Source organism: Hyaena hyaena, unplaced genomic scaffold (genome assembly GCF_003009895.1).
Source record: "Hyaena hyaena isolate Hyena2069 unplaced genomic scaffold, ASM300989v1 scaffold_236, whole genome shotgun sequence".
Taxonomy (NCBI): Eukaryota; Metazoa; Chordata; class Mammalia; order Carnivora; family Hyaenidae; genus Hyaena; species Hyaena hyaena.
Window position 1 is genome coordinate 2,413,460 of NW_024080868.1, and position 20,443 is coordinate 2,433,902.

The window sequence follows — 20,443 nt, forward strand, 5'->3', positions numbered from 1 at the left end:
GAGGGCAAGGAATAAGTCATTTCAGCTTTGGAGCTCTAGGAACTAGAAGGGTGTCTGGTATATAATAAGCGCTATGTTGAGAATGGATACATGGATGGATGGATGGAGTGGGGACATGCATGGACGGATACATGCATGTAAAATATGTAAAGCCTTGTTTGAGTAAAAGGAAGAGTTAATATTGGGCAACAAGAAATAATGTATTTGAATTTCAGTAATGTAGTTCCACTTTTCCTGTTCTCGGTCCCAGATCATTTTTTTTCCCCAGCTAATAATTGTGCTGGTGGAAGTATTGATTCTGGGTAAACAACTGAAACCTGCTCCGAAGTCACCTAACCATCCTCAGAACAGCCTGGAGGCCTCACATTGACTTCCAGTTCTCACATGAACAAGGAAGATAGCACCACCTGCCCAATGTCTGTCTCACAGGGCCACTAAGCATGCTAATAATGACTACAAATCGCTTTTGAGGTTCTGGGGGATGGCTGCTATGTAGGCATAGAAGATATTAATAAAAAGATCAAACATTTGGCAATATCTAAAATAAACCTCACCAACTTTGCCAAAGTCAGGCAGGAAGCAGAAGGGCTGTATTTCTTCCCCTTACATGGGAATCAAGAATAAGCCACATTCTGTGTCTGCTTCTTTCATAACACACTTCATGTGTGTGACTCATATAAATCTTCCCTTTCAAATGTGAATGGAAATGTAACACTGAGAACCTGAGAGAAATAGGAGAAAAGAAATAAAAACATACAATTAAATTATCAAAATGGAATCTTTCTCTGGCATGATGTGATAGGGAAGAAAAAACAAAATCAAGTGTCCCTCCCCTAGATTTATAAACACTTTAAAAAATAACAAACATAAAACCAGGGAGCCTAGTGGCTCAGTTGGTTAAGCGTCCCAACTTCAGCTCAGGTTATGATTTCACAGTTTGTGAGTTCCAGCCCCGCCTTGGGCTCTGTGCTGACAACTCGGAGCCTGCAGCCTGCTTCAGATACAATGTCTCCCTCTCTCTCTGCCCCTCCTCTGCTCACACTTGTCTCTCTCTCTCAAAAATAAATAAACATTAAAAAATTCTTTTTTAAATAACATAAAATTGAACTATACTTAGCTTTAATTCAGCTCCCGTACCTTACCTGTTTTAAAACTGGCAAAATGAAACTCATCTGGGGAAGTTGGGAAGATAATATGCCATGACACAGAGAAAATTGCTATACTGGCAAAGAGGCTCTTTATCAAACAATACCTGTGGTTTGTATGTTTCACTTGTTGATACTTCTCTGTGATGGAAAACTGTCCTCAGTAGGATACTAATAGTCCCTTGAATACATAAAACATATTACAGTTTACTGAAAGCTCTTAAAAACATATTCTTGATTAATCTACTCAATAATGCTTTCCAGTAGATATTAGCATTCTCATTTTATATATAAAAAAAGTGTCAGAGCTCAAGGTTATGGTTGATAAGTGAGAGCTGAGACTTCTTCCTAGAACTTTTGACTGATCTTCAAAGTCGGCTGTTCTTCCTCCATAACATGGGATGAGAGACGGTCCCAACAGAGCGAGCATTTCCTAACTCCTTGTAAACCTACATTTACCTAGAACAATGTTGTCAGGTCTCAGGTTGTGGTATTCTAAATCTAGAATGTTTGAGGTATGATTTAAGTCCTCATATTCTCAACTTTGACATTCAGGAAAAACTATTAAAAAATCATATTATCTTATTATCCAGGCAGCCTTACATAAAATCTTATGGAAGATTTCAGAATCCTGGAGTTCTTCAAGCCAGAAGTGATTTTGATAATCAGTGTGTCCAATTCCCTCATCTTGCAAATGCAGAAAATGAGATTAAACGATGTCAAATGATTTGCCTAATGACATTGTCCATTAAGGGCAGGGCAGGCCTAACATCAAACCTGTGAGTTTTCAGTCTTTCCTTCATTCTACTTTCCAATAGCACCTCTCTCAACCTGTATGCCGGTGGTTTACGAGAGGAAAGAGGAATAGATGATCCAGGAAGCTTATAAAAAGACAGTTACAAATTGTCAAATTACCAAAGAATTCATATCAAAATCATCAGGTTTGACTGTGTTCCTCTGTACTGGGAGGGAATTACCCTTAATCACAGCTGTATGCTGCTTGCTATGACTGGGGCTGGGATATGAAAGAGATTTCATCAGAGGACCTCCTTCCCACATCTGAGTTTTTGCCTTCCAAGAGGGCTGCCATCCTCCAGTACTGGGGGCCCAGGAACTGTATCACATTTAGAGAACGTGGTGCCTTTGGGTAAAAATTTTTTTTAAATGTATCCTTTCCTTACGACTCTTTCCTGCAATCTTCTGGAAAACTGTCAAAATAAATATAAAGTCTATCTGCATGATGGGTAAGGCGCTCCCTAGATTTGCATAATGCACAGTATGCACAACCACACACCGTGTCCCTGTGCCCAGGATGGTACTTCTTCCTTAAAGATCACGGATTCTCTTTAGGTTCACCTTATTCAGGAGTTCTTAGCCTCCTACTCTGTCTAACAGGCAAATGCTTGTTTCTTTTTGAGGGTGATCTGTGTCCTCTCTTCTGGCTCAGTCTTACCCAGGTGGTCATTGCATTAAAGTTGCATCAAAAACACACAGAAATGCATGAAAAGACCACCATTGTTATCAGACAATTCCAGATAGTGAAGAAGCCAAGAGTTGAGTAAGGGGTATGTGGCATTCAGAGGTCCAAGCAAGCTAAGTATTGGGTTGATAAGTTGGGCTAAATCTTTATTTTTTTCTTCTCTTTGTAAATACTCCCTAGGGGATTCCATTTGGTCCCATGGCCTTATTTTTTTCAGGCATATTTATTTATTATGAGAGAGAGAGAGGTTGAGCAGAGAAGGTGCAGAGAAACAGGGAGACAGAGAATCCTAACCAGGCTCTGCGCTGCGCAGAGCCTGATACAGGGCTCAAACCCACAAACTGTGAAATCATGACCTGAGCCGAAACCAAGAGTCAGACACTTAACCACCTGAGCCACCCAGGTGTTCCTCCTTCCATGGCTTTAAATAAGCACACACAGGCCATCTCCATGCTTGTATGTTTGGACCAAACACTCCACTAAGCTGCAATCTCCTATATACAAGTACTGATTCAACATTTCCATTAACAGGCACAAAAAGCAACTGAAATTTATGTCCAAAGTTAAATGCTGGGGTGCCTGGGTGGCTCAGTCGGTTAAGCGTCCAACTTTGGCTCAGGTCATGATCTCACGGTTCGTGGGTTCGAGCCCCACGTAGGGCTCTATGCTGACAGCTAGCTCGGAGCCTGGAGCCTGCTTCGGATTCTGTATCTCCCTCTCTTTCCGACCCTCCCCTGTTCATGCTGTCTTTCTCTCTGTCTCTCTCTCTCTCAGAAATAAATAAAACATTTAAAACTAAAAATTAAAAATTAAAAAAGAGTTGGACACTTGACTGAGCCACCCAGGTGCCCCCTGCAGGGACCCTAAGCTTCCCAAAGTTTGTATATAATTAGAGTCTCCATGACAGAGGAAAAATAAGAAGTCACAAAAAAGAAACAATGAAAGAATATTCTAATATTTAATTCAAACTAAATGCACAACTCAAAAATGTTCAGCTAACCCCAAATACAAGAAACATAAAGAAAACTACACCAAGACATATCTTAATCAAATTCTTAAAAACAATAATAAAGAATATTAAAAAGCAGCCAGAGGAAAAAACTACATATTATATACATAGGAATAAAAATGAGAATTACTTTAGATATTCCATAAGAAAAGCCAGAAAGCAGTAGAACAACATCCTAAAGGCAGAAAGAATACAAAAACTATCAACCTTGAACACAGAAATAAAGGTGAGGGGGTGCCTGGGTGGCTCACTCAGTTAGGAGTTCTATTCTTGATATTGGCTCAGGTGGTGATCTCACAGCCCTGAGATCGAGCCCCACATTGAGATCCATGCTCAGCTCAGGCCCCCTCTCTCTGCCCCTCCCCTGCTCTCACACTCTCTCCCTCCTTTTCAAAATAAATAAATAAACTTAAAAAACAAATAAAGGCAAAAAGAAGACTTTTTTGGATATCCAAAAGCTGAAAGAATTTATCACCAATACGTCTGTGTTACAAGAAATGTTAAAGGAAGTCATTCAAGAAGAAAAAAGATGATTCCAGATGTAAATCTGATCTAAGAAATGAGTGAAGAACACTGGAAATGGTCACTCTATTGAAAAAGAGAAAAGGAGGGTGATGGGCATTGAGGAGGGCACCTGTTGGGATGAGCACTGGGTGTTATATGGAAACCAATTTGACAATAAATCATATTTAAAAGAAAGTAAAAGAAAAAAGGATGTTTTTCTTATTATTTAAGTCTCTTTGAAAAATAATTGTCCAGGTGTGTCTGGGTGGCTCAGTCGGTTCAGCATCCGACTTCAGCTCCGGTCATGATCTCGCAGTTCGTGGGTTCAAGCCCCGCATTAGGCTCTGTGCTGACGGCTCAGAGCCTGGAGCCTGCTTCAGATTCTGTGTCTCCCTCTCTCTTTGACCCTCCCCTGCTCATGCTCTGTCTCTCTCTTTCAAAATAAGTAAACATTAAAAAAATTTTTTTAAACAAAAAATAATTGTCCATTTAAAGCATAGGTAATAACAATGTGTTGTGGAGCTTATAACATATATGTACGTTTAATGCCTGGTAACAAGAGATAACAATAGGAAAATATCTAGAAGTGGGGAATGAAAGTATTCTGTTATAATATCATCATACTATATATAAAATATCACATAAAGTTAAACTGTGATAGGTTGAAGATCTATACTACAAACTGAAAGAAAACTAAAATACCCAACACAAAGAGTTACAGTTAATATATCAACAAAGAAGATAAAGTAGAATCATTAAAAAATTCTGTTAATCAACCACAAAGCATTGAGAAAAATATAAAGATGAGATGAATAGAAAAGAAATAACAAGATTTAAATCCAACCATATCAATAATCACATTAAATGTAAATGAAACTAATGTCCTTCGAGAAAACAAATGCAAAAATTCCTTTTTGCAGGGTTCCTTTGGCAATTCAGGGTCTTTTGTGGTTCCGTACAAATTTTATGATTTTTTTATTCTGGCTTTGCAAAAAATGCTTCGTATTCTGATATGTGTAGAATGCTTTGGGTAGTATAAATATTTTAACACTGTTTGTTCTTCCAATCCATGAGCATGGAATGAATTTCTTTCTATAGTGTTCTGTAGTTTTCAGTGTACAGATGTTTTATATCTTTAGTTAGGTTTACTCCTAGGTGTCTTATTGATTTTGGTGCGATCATAAATGGAATCAATTCCTTTATTCCTTTTTCTGCTGCTTTGTAATTGCACTATTAGGTATTTATCCAAAGGATACAAAAATACAGATTTGAAGGGGTGCATGCACCCCAAAGTTTAGAGCAGCATTGTCAACAATAGCCAAACTATGGAGAGAGCCCAAAAGTCCATCAACCAAAGAATGGACAAAGAAGATGTGGCATATATACACAGTGGAATATTATTTAGCCATCAAAATGAATGAAATCTTGCCATTTGCAATGATGTGGATAGAACTAGAATATATTATGCTAAGTGAAATAAGTCAGTCAGAGAAAGATAAGTATCATAGAATTTCACTCATATGTGAAAGTTAAGAAACAAAACAGATGAGGGACACCTGGGTGGCTCAGTTAGTTAAGTATATGACTTTGGTTCAGGTCATGATCTCACAGTTCATGGGTTTGAGCTCCATGTCAGGCTCTGTGCAGACAGCTCATAGTCTGGAGACTGCTTTGGATTTTGTGTCTCCCTCTCTTTCTTTCTGCCCATTCCCGGCTTGTGTCCTATCTCTTTCTTTCTCTCTCTCAAAAATAAACTTAAAGAAATAAATAATGAAAAATAAAATATACTGGAAAAAAAAAAAGAAATAAAACAGATAAATGAAGGGGGAAAAAGAAGAGAGAGGGAAACAAACCACAAGAGACTCTTAATGATGTAGAACAAACTGAGTGTTGATGGAGAGAAGTGGGTGGGGATGGGCTACATGGGTGATGAGTATTAAGGAGGCCCTTGTTATGATGAGCAATGGGTATTGTATGTAAGTAATGAATCACTGAAGTCTACTCCTGAAAGCAATATTGCACTGAATGTTGGCTTACTAATTTAAAAAATTCTTAACAAAATGTTATTAACTAAAATCCAATAACATATCCAAAAGATAATATATCATGATCAAGTGAAATTTATCCTAGGGATGCAAGTTTAACAAATGGAAAATCAGTATAATTTAAAATATTATTAATATATTTTTAAAAATCCAACATGATCATTCTAGGAGATACAGAAAAGTATTTGACAAAACTCTATCATCAATTACTGATAAAAATTCCCAGCACACTAGCAATAAAAGCAAACTTTCTCAACCTGATAAAAGACTTTCACAAAGAGGTCTACATCCAATTTTGTGCTTAATTGTGAAAGACCAATGTCTTCTCTCTAATATTAGGAACAAATTGAGGATGTTTACTGTCACCACTTCTATTCAACAACTTCTTTTCCTTTAACCTAACCAATTCAATGAGACCATAAAAATAAATAACTACTCAGATTATAAAAGAAGTAATATTGTTTTTAGTTACAGACAACATGATCATTTGTGTAGAAAAACTTATGAAATCTCAACAAATCTACTAGAGTTAATCGGTGAGTCTGGAGAGGTTCACAATACACAAAAGTCAACAGTATTTCTATGTATTAACAACAAACAACTTAAAATTGAAAATAAAAAACAACATGGGGGCGCCTGGGTGGCTCAGTCTGTTAAGCATAAGCGTTCGACTTTGGCTCAGGTCATGATCTCACAGTCTGTGAGTTCAAGCCCTGCGTCAGAGTCTGTGCAGACAGCTTAGAGCCTGAAGCCCGCTTCAGATTCTGTGTCTCCCTCTCTCTCTGCCCCTCCCTCACTCACACTCTGTCTCTCTCTGTCGCTCAAAAATAAACATTAAAAAATTTAATAAAAATTGAAAATGAAAAATCTGATTTATAATAGCATCAAAAATACAAAGACTCAGAGATACGTTTGACAAAAGATGTGCAAATCCTTCAAACTGAAAACTATGAAATACTGTTAAGAGAAATGTCTTTACAACTTAAACGATAGAGATGTAGCATATTCATGATCACAAGACAATATTGTTAAAATGTCAGTTCTCCTTAAGATGATCTATAAATACAATGAAAATACAATTAAAATTTTAAAAGGCCTTTTGTAGAAATTGACAAGCTGATTCTAAAACTTGTATGGAAATGCAAAAGAATCTACCAAAGCCAAAACTTAAAAAAAAAAAAAGTAAAAGTAAAAGAAAGGAAATTTTAAGGACTTATACAACCTGATTCCGAGACTTATAAAGCTACAGAAATAAAGACAATGTGGTATTGGTATCAAAATGGATAAGCATGTAAGAGGAAGAGAATAGAGTATCCAGAAATAGGTCCTTATATTTATGGTCAATTGACTTTTTTTAATGTGCAAAGATAATTGGAGAAAAATATTCTTTTCAACAAATGGTATTGACACAACTGGGTATAGAGAAGTAAGCAAAGAAAAAAGAACTTGAATCAGTATTCACAGCACATACAAAAATTAACTCAAAAGAGACCATAGACCTAAGTGTAAAATCTGAACCTATAAAACTTCTGGAAAATAGGAGGAAAAAAGATAGCTTAGCTACAACACCAAAAGGATGAGTTTGGTAAATCAAACTTCACCAAAATTAAGAACTTCTGCTCATCAAAAGGCATGTCACATATTGGAGAAAATATATCCAAGGACCTTATATACAGAATATATAGTTTCTTATTACTACAATAATTTAAAAAATAACCTAATTTTTAAAAGGGAGCAAAAGTTTTGAACAGGCATGTTTCCAAAGAGTATATTTAAATGACAAACGAATGAAAGGTTGTTCAAACTCCTTAGTTATTCGGAAAGTGCAACTTTAAACCCCAAAGAGATACTACTACCTATCTGTGAAAATATCTAAAATTTAAAAAGACTGATAATATCAAGATTTGTTGTGGATGTGTAGCAACTGGAATTCTCACCTACTCTTGATGGGAATGTAAAATGGTACTACTATTTTGGAAAAACTTTGGAAGTGTCTTAAAAGTTAAATATATCTACCATATGATGCAATGATTCCACTTCTAGGTATGTAGTGGTAGTGAAGTAAAATAACATGTTATACAAAGGCTTCACAAATGTTCATAGCCACTTTATTGTGATGGTCAAAAACTGGAGACAAACGTCTGTCAACAGGAGAATGGATAGGGGCGCCTGGGTGGCTTAGTCGGTTAAGCGTCCGACTTTCGCTTAGGTCATGATCTCGCGGTTTGTGGGTTCGAGCCCCGCGTCGGGCTCTGTGCTGACTGCCAGCTCAGAGCCTGGAGCCTGTTTCAGTCTGTGACCCCCCTCTCTCTCTGACCCTCCCCTGCTCACGCTGTCTCTCTCTCTTCTCTCCTAGAAATAAATAAAACATTAAAAAATAAAATTAAAAAACAAAACAGAACAAAACAAAAAAAACAGGAGAATGGATAAATTGTGCTATATCAACGGACTATTGTTCAGCAACAAAAAGGAAATGAACAACTGATACAAGTGAATGATTAATATAATACGGATGGATCTCAAAAATATCTTGAGTTAAAGGCACGTGGGTGGCTCAGTCGATTAAGCATCTGACTTCAGCTCAGGTTATGATCTTGTGGTTCGTGAGTTTGAGCGCCATGTAGGGCTCTGTACTGACAGCTCAGAACCTGGATCCTGCCTCAGATTCTATGTCTCCCTCTTTCTCTGCCCCTCCCCCTGCTTATGCTCTCTCTCTCTCTTAGAAATAAATAAACATTTAAAAATATATACCTTGAGTTAAAGAAAGCAGCCAAAATTGAGAACATACTATGCAATTCCTTTATATTAAATTCTAGAAAATATAAAATTAATCAATACTAACAAAAAGTAGATTCCTGGTTGTCTGGGGATGTCAAAGTGGCTAGGGGTGGGAGGAAGTAATTACAAAGGGGTGAAAGACATGTTTATTATCTTGATTTTGATTATAGATTCATGTGTGTGAAAACTTATCAACTTGTACAATTTAAATATGTGAATATTACTGTATATCAATTGTACCTCAAAAAGCTACTACAAACTAAATACAGAGACCATATGCAGTATGCAACTATGCCATTGATAGTTGTATCAGACAGTTTTAAGTCAGAACAACAGATGGGCTACACATAATCACTTCAGGTCACTTCCAATTTCTTGCCTAGATGACCTGGTCCCCTATGTATTTTGGTGGACAAAAGTGGGTGATTTTCAGGGCTGATGCGATTGACTGATGAATGTTGTTGAAAGAGGCTTATATATTATTTAAAGTAGGAAATAGCTAAGTCTACGAATAAATGGCAGGATGAAAACCCTCGGTGTACTCATTCCAGACCATATAGCTTATCCTCCATCATGCAAGAGTCAGCCACTGGGCAATGCAAAGACCATGGGGTTTTCAATTAGGTCTGGACTGAAATCCCAGTCTGCTACCTACCATCTCTGTGACTTTAAGCAAGTTAACTAAACTAAAATTTTTTATATCCATAAAATGAGGATAATAATAATGCTTACCTGGTAAGATTTTGATAATTAAATAAGATAGCAGACATAAAGACTTAGCTGGGTTTAACACTCAATATGTCATTTCCCTTCCTCCTTCCCCACCCACTTCAGCAAGATCCGTTTCCTTCCTGTTCTCCAGAGAAGCCACACTCATTTGTCTCATTTGTTCATGACCTGATCGTAGTTATTCAAACAGGGCACATTGTATCTGATTTTAATAGAATACAGTGTACAGATGACCAAATGTATACTTAGACTAAGTTACGGAGGTCTATTCATGTGAGAAATTGGTGCTCATTTTACCAAGAAATTGGCTAAAACTTTCCTCAAGGAATCTCAAATCCTCAGAGCACTTAAAATTCCAGTTGATTAACAAAATTTTATTTACATGGGAAATGAAATCTAATCAATATCTAATGTTCCAGGAATCTCTCAATTTCTTAATCAAAATAATATTATTAAAAAGCAAAATTTGCCCTCTGATATGGTGGAGCAACTAATAATTTGGTATTTATAGTGCCCTGAAGATAAACTCCACCATAGGACTCGTTTACACTTTGAATGCAGAAAATCTGATTCAACCTCTCTCACTAAATTAAATAGGAGAGAAAGAGGTGCCTGGGTGACCATCCAACTTTTGATTTCACCTCAGATCATGATCCCAAGGTCATGGGATCAAGCCACATGTCAGGCTCGTTGCTTAGGGTAGAGCCTGCTTAAAAATCTCTGTCTCTGTCTCTATCTCTGTCTCTCTCTCTCTCTCTGTGCCAATGTCCCCAGCTTGTGCTCTCTCTCTCTCTCAAATAAATAAGTAAATAAACAAAATTTTTTAAAAATAAGAGAGAAAGATATAGAGACAGGGGCACAGAGAGACAGAGACAAACCTCTCAGGTTGGAGGGAAAAGTCCTACTTAGCTCATTAGAATTCCATTTACATTTCAACTATTATCAAATATATTTTATTCTGTAGAATTTTAATATCAGAGGGGTAAACATGATAAAATTTTCTTTTTCTTTAAAATTTTGCTTAAATACAATCTTTGTTGCCATGAAAGTTCTGGTTTAAAGTTCACTGTGTGAAGCAATGTTTAGATACATATTGTTACATCTTAAAAATTCATTTTTAAGCCTGGATGTCTCAGTCGGTTAAGCGTCTGCCTTTGGCTCAGGTCATGATCTCATGGTTTGTAGGTTCGAGCCCTGTGTTGGGCTCTGTGCTGACAGCTAGCTCAGAGTCTGGATCCTGTTTCCGATTCTGTGTCTCCCTCTCTCTCTGACCCTCCCTTGCTCATGCCGTCTCTCTCTCTCTCTCTCAGAAATAAATAAAAAATTAAAAAGAAATTCATTCAACATAGTGATAAGATAGTGGCAAGATTTTCTGGCATTTTGCATTCAGTTTGTTTTTGTTTTGTTTTGTTTTAATTCTAAAAAGGAAAAATAAAGTACATAAAAGCAATGAAGCTGAAAATGGATTCAGATATCATACAATCACTGATAACTCCTTAAGTTTGAGCAACAAAGGCTAAAACTTTTCTCACAAAATAATTTTCTTGGTTCTTATTAAAAATGCTAATTTCTAGACTTACTCCAGATTTCTTGAAACTAGGTTCTGAGAATCAAGATAGTTACCAAACACCCAATGTGATTCTTCACACTGGAAATTTTGAGAACTCTCATCGGACTTCAAATTGGAATGAAGGCCAGAACATAAGTAGGAAGGAGAAAGAAAAGAAAAGAGAAAATCTCCTGTCACAAGACAAAAAAAAAATTAGATGAAGGACCCTTTGCCACAACTCAGGAGATGCTATATTGAGCCCATTTTAAAGGAGCTATTAAGGGGGGCCTGGGTGGCTCAGTTGGTTAGGCGTCTGACTTTGGCTCAGGTCATGATCTCATGGTTTGTGAGTTCGAGCTCTGCACCGGGCTCTGTGCTGACAGCTCAGAGCCTGGAGCCTGTTTCGGATTCTGTGTCTCCCTCTCTCTGCCCCTCCCCTGCTCACATTCTGCCTCTCTCTCCCTCAAAATAAATAAACATTTTAAAAAATTTAAAAGTAAAAAAAAAAAAATAAAGGAGATATCGAGTTGGCTTTGAAAAAATGTTCCAGTGCCTACTCAAAAACAGTTCTCGAACACTATGCCATTGGATTACTATCTCTGCCCAACTGGGTTTATGGTGTTTACTACTGTTCTACAGAGGCAGGATGTTTGAAAGAGCTGTCTCATGTTCTGGGAAGGATGAGCAGCCTCCAGGGTAACCCCAAGATGCCTCTGTGTTCACTTACCCTGAGTGGGATGAAGAGGAGCAGCAGTGATGACAGCTACTAGGAACCAATGGGAAGCCCTCCAAGGATTACTTTGGATAGAGAACTTCTAGAAAAGACCTTAGCCAATGGGACAGCCAGATTCCTGGGCCTTAAACTGGCCCTTTTCAGCTCGGTCTGGACCACTTCTTACTCATTCTCGGTTGACGCTTTGTTCATATCTGCAAATGCCACTGTAAGTGACCATGTGAGGGAAAAGGGTAGACAGACATGATGATAAGGAAGGTCTTGCCCAATGGAGACCCCACTGTTTATTGCTAACTAACAACTGTTACTCAAATCTCCAGACTACAAATGAGCTTTACTGCTGTTCTCCTTGTGCCCCGTGACCCTGGCCACACTGACCCAGGCCACTGCAGGCAGAGGCCTCCCTCCCCGGGTGCCAGCTTCCCGCCCTGCTGACCAACAATAGAAGTCTGGAGCAGCAGCCTCCACAGACTCTGGTGTCCAAAGACCGATAAACTCAAATTCCCTTGTAACTCATTTCTCTTCTTCCTGTTCGAAAGAATGAAGACACAAAGCAGGCCCATTTAAAAGAAAAGTAAATAAGTAAAAAGCCTGTTTTCATGATTGCTTCTTGCACTATGGAGGCAGGACCGAAAACCATTAATTTGTACTGGGAGGGTTGCCTTTTTGATGGGGGGGGGGGCCACCGAAATAGCACCTGAGCATATGGGAGAGGCTGGCACTGTGGAGGGGGTGCCATAAATTAGGGCCTCCTTCCTGGGGAACTAGGACAAAAATTAACAGTGGAAAGGTCACCATCCACAAAGGCTTTCCTCCTGCAGAGGTGCTTCACTCCACCCCACACACACCCCGATTTCACATCTCTGGTGCAGAGAGAGTTTGAGGCACAGCCACTGCAGAATTTGGTTATTTCCTGCTGTCTTCCAGACTGCGTTACATGTCCCCAGGGCCAAAAGGAGAAGGGAATCTGTTAGTGAGAAAGAGGTGTGGAGACAATCAGGGGAAAGAGTCCTAATCTTTCTGTAGGCCGTAAACCCCATTTATAAGCCATTTCTAAACAAGTACAAACTGTCCAGAGAACCACTGTCTTCTTCTTTCCCTTTCTCATTCTCCTCTTTCCTCCTGTGCCTTCCACAGAACCCACATAGCAGAAGATTCCTTCTACTTCCCAGCACAATGGGCCAGACACTGTCAGGTACCCTGATTCTCTTCACACTCTGTTTGTCCGATAGCTGATGCCCGTCATGAGCTTCAGCACATCTGAAGAAGAGCCTGGGTCAGGAAGGAAACCGTGCACCACATGCTAGGAATTTTATTCCCGTATAATACTAGACCATGTCTACGTCTAACACTCCAGATGGAAACATATAAGTATGAATAACTATATACTATATACATACACACACACATATAAGTATATAAGAAACATGTAAGTATGAATAGAAGAATGTTGACAGACTTCAGTAGAAACCAGATTGATTTTTGTATTCAGGTTCTCCCGAAAAACAGAACCACTAAGATGTGTATAACCCCGGCTTTTCAAAGTTCACATTACACCACGTCGCTTTTACAAAAGACCTACATTAGTACCTAGTTTTGCCAACTGTAAGAAATCTGAAGAGGATTTTCGCTTTTACAAAAAAAAAAAAAAAAAGACTAAAAGCAGAAATGCCTTCAGTGTGGGTTTTGCAGGGAGCCTTTATAGAAGGAGCCCTTCAGAGTCCGCGTGGACCCTGAGCAGCCAGAATGGTGCGGCCAAGCTCCTCCCCCAGGAAATACACTCAGCATCTCAGCATGAAGGGGCCAGAGCTTTAAACTGTGTTTCTGAGCATCTGTACTTTATCTTTATTTATTTTCTGCAACCTTTAGCAATATTTATCCTAAAGTATCAGAAAAGCCTAAGAGGGGTTACTTTTTGGGTTTGGGAACACTAAAAAAATTTCCCATATAATTGCTTCTTTGCTTTACAATATTTTAGATTGTTGGGGAAATTATTTACCTATAATAGAGAGAGAGAGTTTTATTTATTATAAGAAATTGACTCATGCAATTACAAAAGCCGACAGGTCCCCAGATCTGCAGGGTAAGTCAGCAAGTTGGAGACCCCAAAGAATCGATGGGATAGTTCCAGCCTGAAGACTGGCAGACTTGAGACTCAGGAAGAGCTAATGTTTCAGTTAAGTCTGAATGCAGCACAAGCCAATGTCTTAGTTCAAGGGCCATCTGGCAGGAAGAATTTCTTTTACTCAGTGGAGAGTCAGCCTTTTTTGTCCTATGCAGTCCTCCAGCTGATTGGATGAGCCTCGCCCACACTAGAAAAGGGAATCTGCTTTACTCAATCTACCACTTTAATGTTAATCTCATCCAGAAACACCCTCAGAGACACACCCAGAATATTTCCCCAAATGTCCGGGCACCCCATGGCCCAGTCAATTTGACCATAAATTAACCATCACTGTTCCCACCAGCTTAGGAAATATAAGTGAACCATTAGTGAAGATCACAACAACCTTACTCTTTATCAGTATGAAATCCTATCTCAGGAAGATCTCTGTTCACTGGAATTGTAAGAAAAATAGTTGCCTGACACACCACTAATCCAGAGGTCATAGCCAGGGTGACATTCTTCTAGGAATGAAGATTATTGGTTAAATGGTAAAAGGTTCCCAACTATCTTTTAAATGGGAAGATGAGCCTATTTCCTTCCTAGAGGTATGTGGACGTGAGGAGTTTTGCTATTAGGGTATCTTTCTAACCAGCAGAGAGCGCAGTAGCCTCCAAGGGTAAAGAATGGAGTGATTGGCCCATCTAGCCATGTAATTCTTACATTCCATGGCTCCTAATTGATTATATTAAACTGGGAGTGTACCTCAGCTCAGGATATGGTGGTCCCATAGGTGGTTTTGTAGGTGAAAGTCCTCCAAACATTCTCATAATGGTCCTCTATAGTGAATATTGATCTTCATGGGAACACGGTTGGCATCCCCATACATGCTGAATTTATGGCTTTTATTTTTATCAGTATCCCTGGATCCCAAACCAATCAACCTTCACTATGCAAACAAGACAAATACACTTAAGCTCTTTGACCACTAGCTTTTCCATATCAGTCTTGGAGAAAATCATCTAGCCTTTAAGCAAACTTAAAAAAAAAATAGGATCCATTTTCAATGACTAAAAAGTATACACACATGGATCTCAACTTCCAGGGAAAATGAACAGAGGGAGCCACTCAAGCGTTCCCTGGTCTCCACTTGGACCTACAAAGGCCTAGGTCACTTGATGACTTTGCCTGCATGTATATCAAGGATGCCAGTACATTGGGGAGGAAGAGGAATCCCAGGCAGTGATGGCAGTGAAATTGCTTAAAGCCAACTCTGAGAGCTAAGCTTAAGCTTGACGGACATGCAAAGGCCTGGACGCTATTACAATTGCATAATAAAGTGGCAAATTGATTTATTTAAACATTACCTCACTAGTAATAAATACTCTAATAATAAAAACATTATCCTAAAGAATGGCAATAAATTTCCTTCAGAGGGACATGTTGTGGCCTCTTTGTACCCTCAGTAATCATGCCATTTGCTGCTTAATGTAATAACACACACCCAGAACCCCCCTTCCGCAGCTCCCATACACTTAAACTACTTTTGGAGGATCTGAGGAGCTTATCTTCAGAACAATCAGTCGATAAGATTCCACTCTGAGAATCATCAGCATCCAGAAGAGCAGCTTACCTCTATTGATTCAAGTTTTAGGTATTTATAGACAAGAGGAAGATTCATTGCTTAGGTAGAGAGCTATTTTTGGTTACTTTTTTCCCTTTTCTCTTTACTCATTTAAATGACAAGTGGCCATCCTTTGACAATATACAATTTTTTGTTTTTGAGTATAACTTAAAAAATAAAGAATTAAGGAGCCAAGATGTTTTTCAAGGATATGGAGAAAAGGTAAACTTTGTGGACTGTTGGTGGGAATGCAAATTGGTACAGTCACTATGGAAAACAAGTTTTCCATATTTTCCTCAGAATATGAAAAAAAGAACTACCATATGATCCAGTAATCCCACTTCTGGGAAAATATCCAAAGGAAATGAAAACACAGTCTTGAAGAGATATCTTAACTCTCATGTTCAATGCAGCACTATTCATAATAACCAAGGTATGGAAACAACTGAAGTAGCTGTTTTTAGATGAATGGATAAAGAAAATCTATCTAACTATCTATCTATTCAATGAAATATTTGTTTGTAAAAAGAAGGAAATCCTGCCATTTGTAACAACATGGATAAATCTGGAGGACGTTATGCTCAGTAAAATACGTTAGACAGAGAAAGATGAATATTGTATGATCTTATTTATACATAGAAGCAAAAAGAGTAGATCCCATCAAAATGGAGAGAAAAATAGTGGTTGCCAGGGACAGGGTTTGTGGGAAAAGGGGGAATTTTGGTCAAAGAGTACAAATTTTCAACTATAAGATGAATAAATTCTAGGGATTTAATGTATAGCATGGTGACTATAATTGATAATACACTATTGGATACTTGCAATTTGCTAAAAGAGCAAATCTTAAATGTTCTCACCACACACACAAATGGTAACTATGTGAAAGGATGGATGTGTTCATTAACCTGATTGTGGTAATCATTTCACAATGTATATGTATATCAAATCATTACATTTTGTTGGTTATTTCTCAATAAAGCTAGAGAAATAGAAGTCAAGATGCTTTTAACACTGTTTAGTTATTGGGCATCAGGCAAGAAAAAGGAAAACATGTAAGTCTGCACAATAATGTGGAAATCTGCATGTGCAGTGAAGATGTGTAGTAAACATGCGGGCATGGGAAGAGCGAGCACAGCAAATGAATTGGCTAGAACACGTCTATGGTGTGGAAGAGGAAGGCAGGGGCAGAGCAAAGGTTATAGGAAGGAGAAGGAAGTAAAACAACCACCACGAACTCTAGGAAACACACCCACCCACCCACACACACACACACACACACACACAGTGGTTGCAAAGTAGGGGAAAAAACAAGATTCAGAATGGTAAATTAAAGTGACAGTTAACTCCTGGAACACCTCTGTTAATAAAACTTTACTCAAACACTTGAGTCAAGATATCTAGTATTTGATCAAATCCATCCAAATATGAAACCAATTCTAGTTTTTTGTCATAAACAAATGTAATTTTTTAAAAAAAATATGTCCTTCAGGGATAGTACTCTCTTAGCAATGTTTATCCACTAAAATAAAAAAAAAATCATCAATAAACCCCAAACTGAAAATAACAATGGTAATGAAATCAGTAAAAAAAAAAACAACAACAACAAAAACACAGGTTGAAAACCATATATTTCTGTTTTAAAAAGGGTACCTGGGTGGCTCAGTTAGTTAAGTCCCAACGTGGGGTCATGATCTCGCAGTTCATGAGTTCGAGCCCCATGTTGGGCTCTGTGCTGACAGCTCAGAGCCTGGAGCCTGCTTCGGGTCCTTGTCCCCTCTCTCTCTGTACCTTCCCTGCTCACACTCTGTCTCTCTCAAAAATAAATATTAAAACATTTTTAATAAAAATATTTCTGTTTTAGAATGTATGCTATACTTAGACATGTTTGGAAAAACAAAATCTAAACATGGGTAAGATTTTACACGTCATGTAAACATGAAACAGAAACATGTTGCAGAGAGGAGAAACATATTTCCTCAGCTAGAAGGATTTTTATGTAAATTAAATGTAAACCCCAGGAAGGAGATGAGATGCCCTGACATGTAGCAAAGCCATCCTGAGATTCTCTAGCAATTAAAGACCATCTCCATAATTATTTCCCAAATGCTTATTCCTCTAAAACATTACACTTTCACTGGGTATGTAATATTTATTTATTTTAACTGTTTTAATGAAGGATTTAATATTTTTTTGTTGAGACTTCTCATGTTCTACCATGAATGTGACTCTAATGCAGTATGATATCTGGTGGCCACATACTTAAATCATAGGTTCTGTATTTTGGAGCAATGAGTACATTCATTCCACAAACTGAAATAAAACAAGTAATAGTAAAGCATACAAATATCCTAAAATACATGTTTGCATAATTGGTCTCATTGTAATGAAGGTTTTCTTTTCTGTTCTTTTTAAAGTTTTATTTTAATTATTTTGAGAGAAGGCAGAAGAGGCAGAGAGAGGAGAGTGACGGAATCCCAGGTAGGCCCCACGCAGTTAGCTCAGACCTCAGTGCAGGGCTTGACCTCATGAGCCATGAGATCATAAGCTGAGCCAAACTCAAGAGTCAGATACTTAACTGACTGAGCCACCCAGGAGCCCCAATTTTCTTTTGTCTTTAGTTTTATTGAGATATAATTAACAAATACAATGGTAAGGTATCTAAAGTGTACAACCTCAAAAATTTCCCCTATGGAGTTAATTAACACATCTACCCCCTCACATGTTTACCTGTGTGTGTGTGTGTGGTATGTGTGTGTGTGTGTGTGTGTGTGTGTGTGAAAGAGAGAGAGAGACAGAGAGACAGAGAGAGAGAAAGTGAGAGAGAATATTAACTTCTACTTTCTCTTAGCTAATTTTAATTAAACAACACAATGTTATTAACTATAGTCACCATGTTATACATTAGATCCTCAGACCTATTCAACTTATGCCTGAAAGTTTGTCCTTTTCTTTTTGCCAACCTTACCCTATGTTGCCATCCCCCAAGCTCCTGACAACCACTTCTTTACTCTCCGTACCTATGAGTTCAACTTTTTGTTTGTTTCCATTCCACATGTAAGTGATACCATGCAGTATTTGTCTTTCTCTGCCTGGCTTAGGTCCCTTAGTGTGATGCCCTCCAAGTTGTAAGCTTGTGATCAGCTGATCGCAAAAGCATTTTCTTTGTGCTAATGGTTGGATCTTATAACCTTTCAGAAGTTGAGGTTTAACCAAGGATTGAATAAGCAATGACTTTTACTACTTCATCCTGATTCATATTGATCCACCAAAAATATAGAGATATTTGTCAGCCTCTTTTATAAAACCCATTTTAGTGTTTTCTTCGAGGCCTCCAGCATCAGCTGAGGCCTATAGCCTGCCTGGTAAAAGCTGTCTAGTTCCTTAATTCCCTGATTAGAATCATTCCTCTGATATCAAATATTGGCCACTAAAGAAAGAGATATGATTCCAATTATTACACTAAAGACCATTAATATAAGGCACAGATCAGTTTATCACACTAATACAATAGAAAGAGTGTTAGATTTAGAGCCAGAGACCAGACTTTGGATTTAAGCTTCTACCATTCACTGTGTAACTTGAAGAAAGCTAACTTCAGTAGACTCCCGATTTTTCTTCTGTGAAATAAATATAATTACAATAAGAATGCTGTAAGGATTAAATGAGATTATATGTTTTAAAGCTTTTATAACAGACTTTCTGATGCCTTTTAAGGATCAAATTAGTGGTTTTAAGAACAGTTTTTCTGTTAAATCTGAATGTTCAGATTTAACAGCGTTCTGTTAAATCTGAGCATTCAGATTTAATGAAATGTGTGGCAGATTCTCTTATTTGCCTAACCAATAGTTATTTTCCTCTTTTTAAAAAATTGATCCAATTAAGGAGTGACAAAAGGCCAAGATTAAAATCATCTGATCAGCCATGAACTACTTTTCTCTGGATATGAGACAGTAAACCCATACCTGACCAAGCTAATGCAGTGCAGGTTCTATTACCTGCAATCAAATGCAGTCCTGACTGATGGAGAAACAGGAAGCAAAGGGAAGCATCTGGAGCATAAGTTGTGGGCTGGAGCACATAGGGTGATCAAGATAAGGTGCAAAGGAGGAAAGAAAAATGGAAAAGGGAAAAGCGAAGAGGTTATTACCAAAAAATTTTTTAAATTCTTTACTGTATTCACATTTGTCCCAGACCCAGCCCAACCCTTGGAAGGCCTGATGGCCACTGATCATAGTGTGGATTGAAGACAGGTTACCTAGCAAGGAGACACTCAGCTGCCTTGCCCTGTAGGATAGATTCCCCATTTTTCTACATAAAAGCACCCCTTGCTGCTATGTTTCTATTTTATTAGGTGCTAACTCATTTAATAACTCTTAAATTAATTTTGAACCATGTATTATGGTTATGTTTCAAAAAAGCTTTTTTATTGCCAAGCAAATGGAGGATGATAAAAATGACTGGATTTATTTTAATCCAAGAGCAATGGATTCCTAACTTTTTTTAATGCTAAATTGACCCATGTCTGGGTCATAGAACATGACCGGGCTTGGTTTCCACTTTTAAAGAAATTCAGTTGATTTTAACTAAACTTTATAAATATAAATATCGTTGAGGAGATGGCCAATGCTTAATAGAAATCAAAGCCACAGAAAATTGTTGATTACCATCTTACCATCTCATCTAGGTATACTGGCAGTAAATTTCTGCCCCAAAACACCTAAAAAGACTATTCTTTTTTTTTTT

At 37.9% G+C, this 20,443-nt stretch overlaps 1 long non-coding RNA gene across 2 annotated transcripts in view; it reads right to left on the reverse strand.

Moving 5' to 3' along the window:
- Positions 1-11,972: 11,972 nt before the first annotated feature.
- Positions 11,973-20,443, reverse strand: part of LOC120239792 — a 12,110-nt gene continuing 3,639 nt past the window's right edge. Inside the window, exons 2-4 of one of the 2 annotated variants that reach the window (XR_005530510.1) lie at positions 19,696-19,768; positions 12,409-12,500; positions 11,973-12,178 (exon numbers count right to left, since the gene is read on the reverse strand). This is a non-coding gene — a long non-coding RNA (uncharacterized LOC120239792). Of the gene's footprint in view, positions 12,179-12,408; positions 12,501-19,255; positions 19,318-19,695; positions 19,769-20,443 lie in introns of those variants that run through there. The other variant, XR_005530509.1, reaches the window with a different exon arrangement.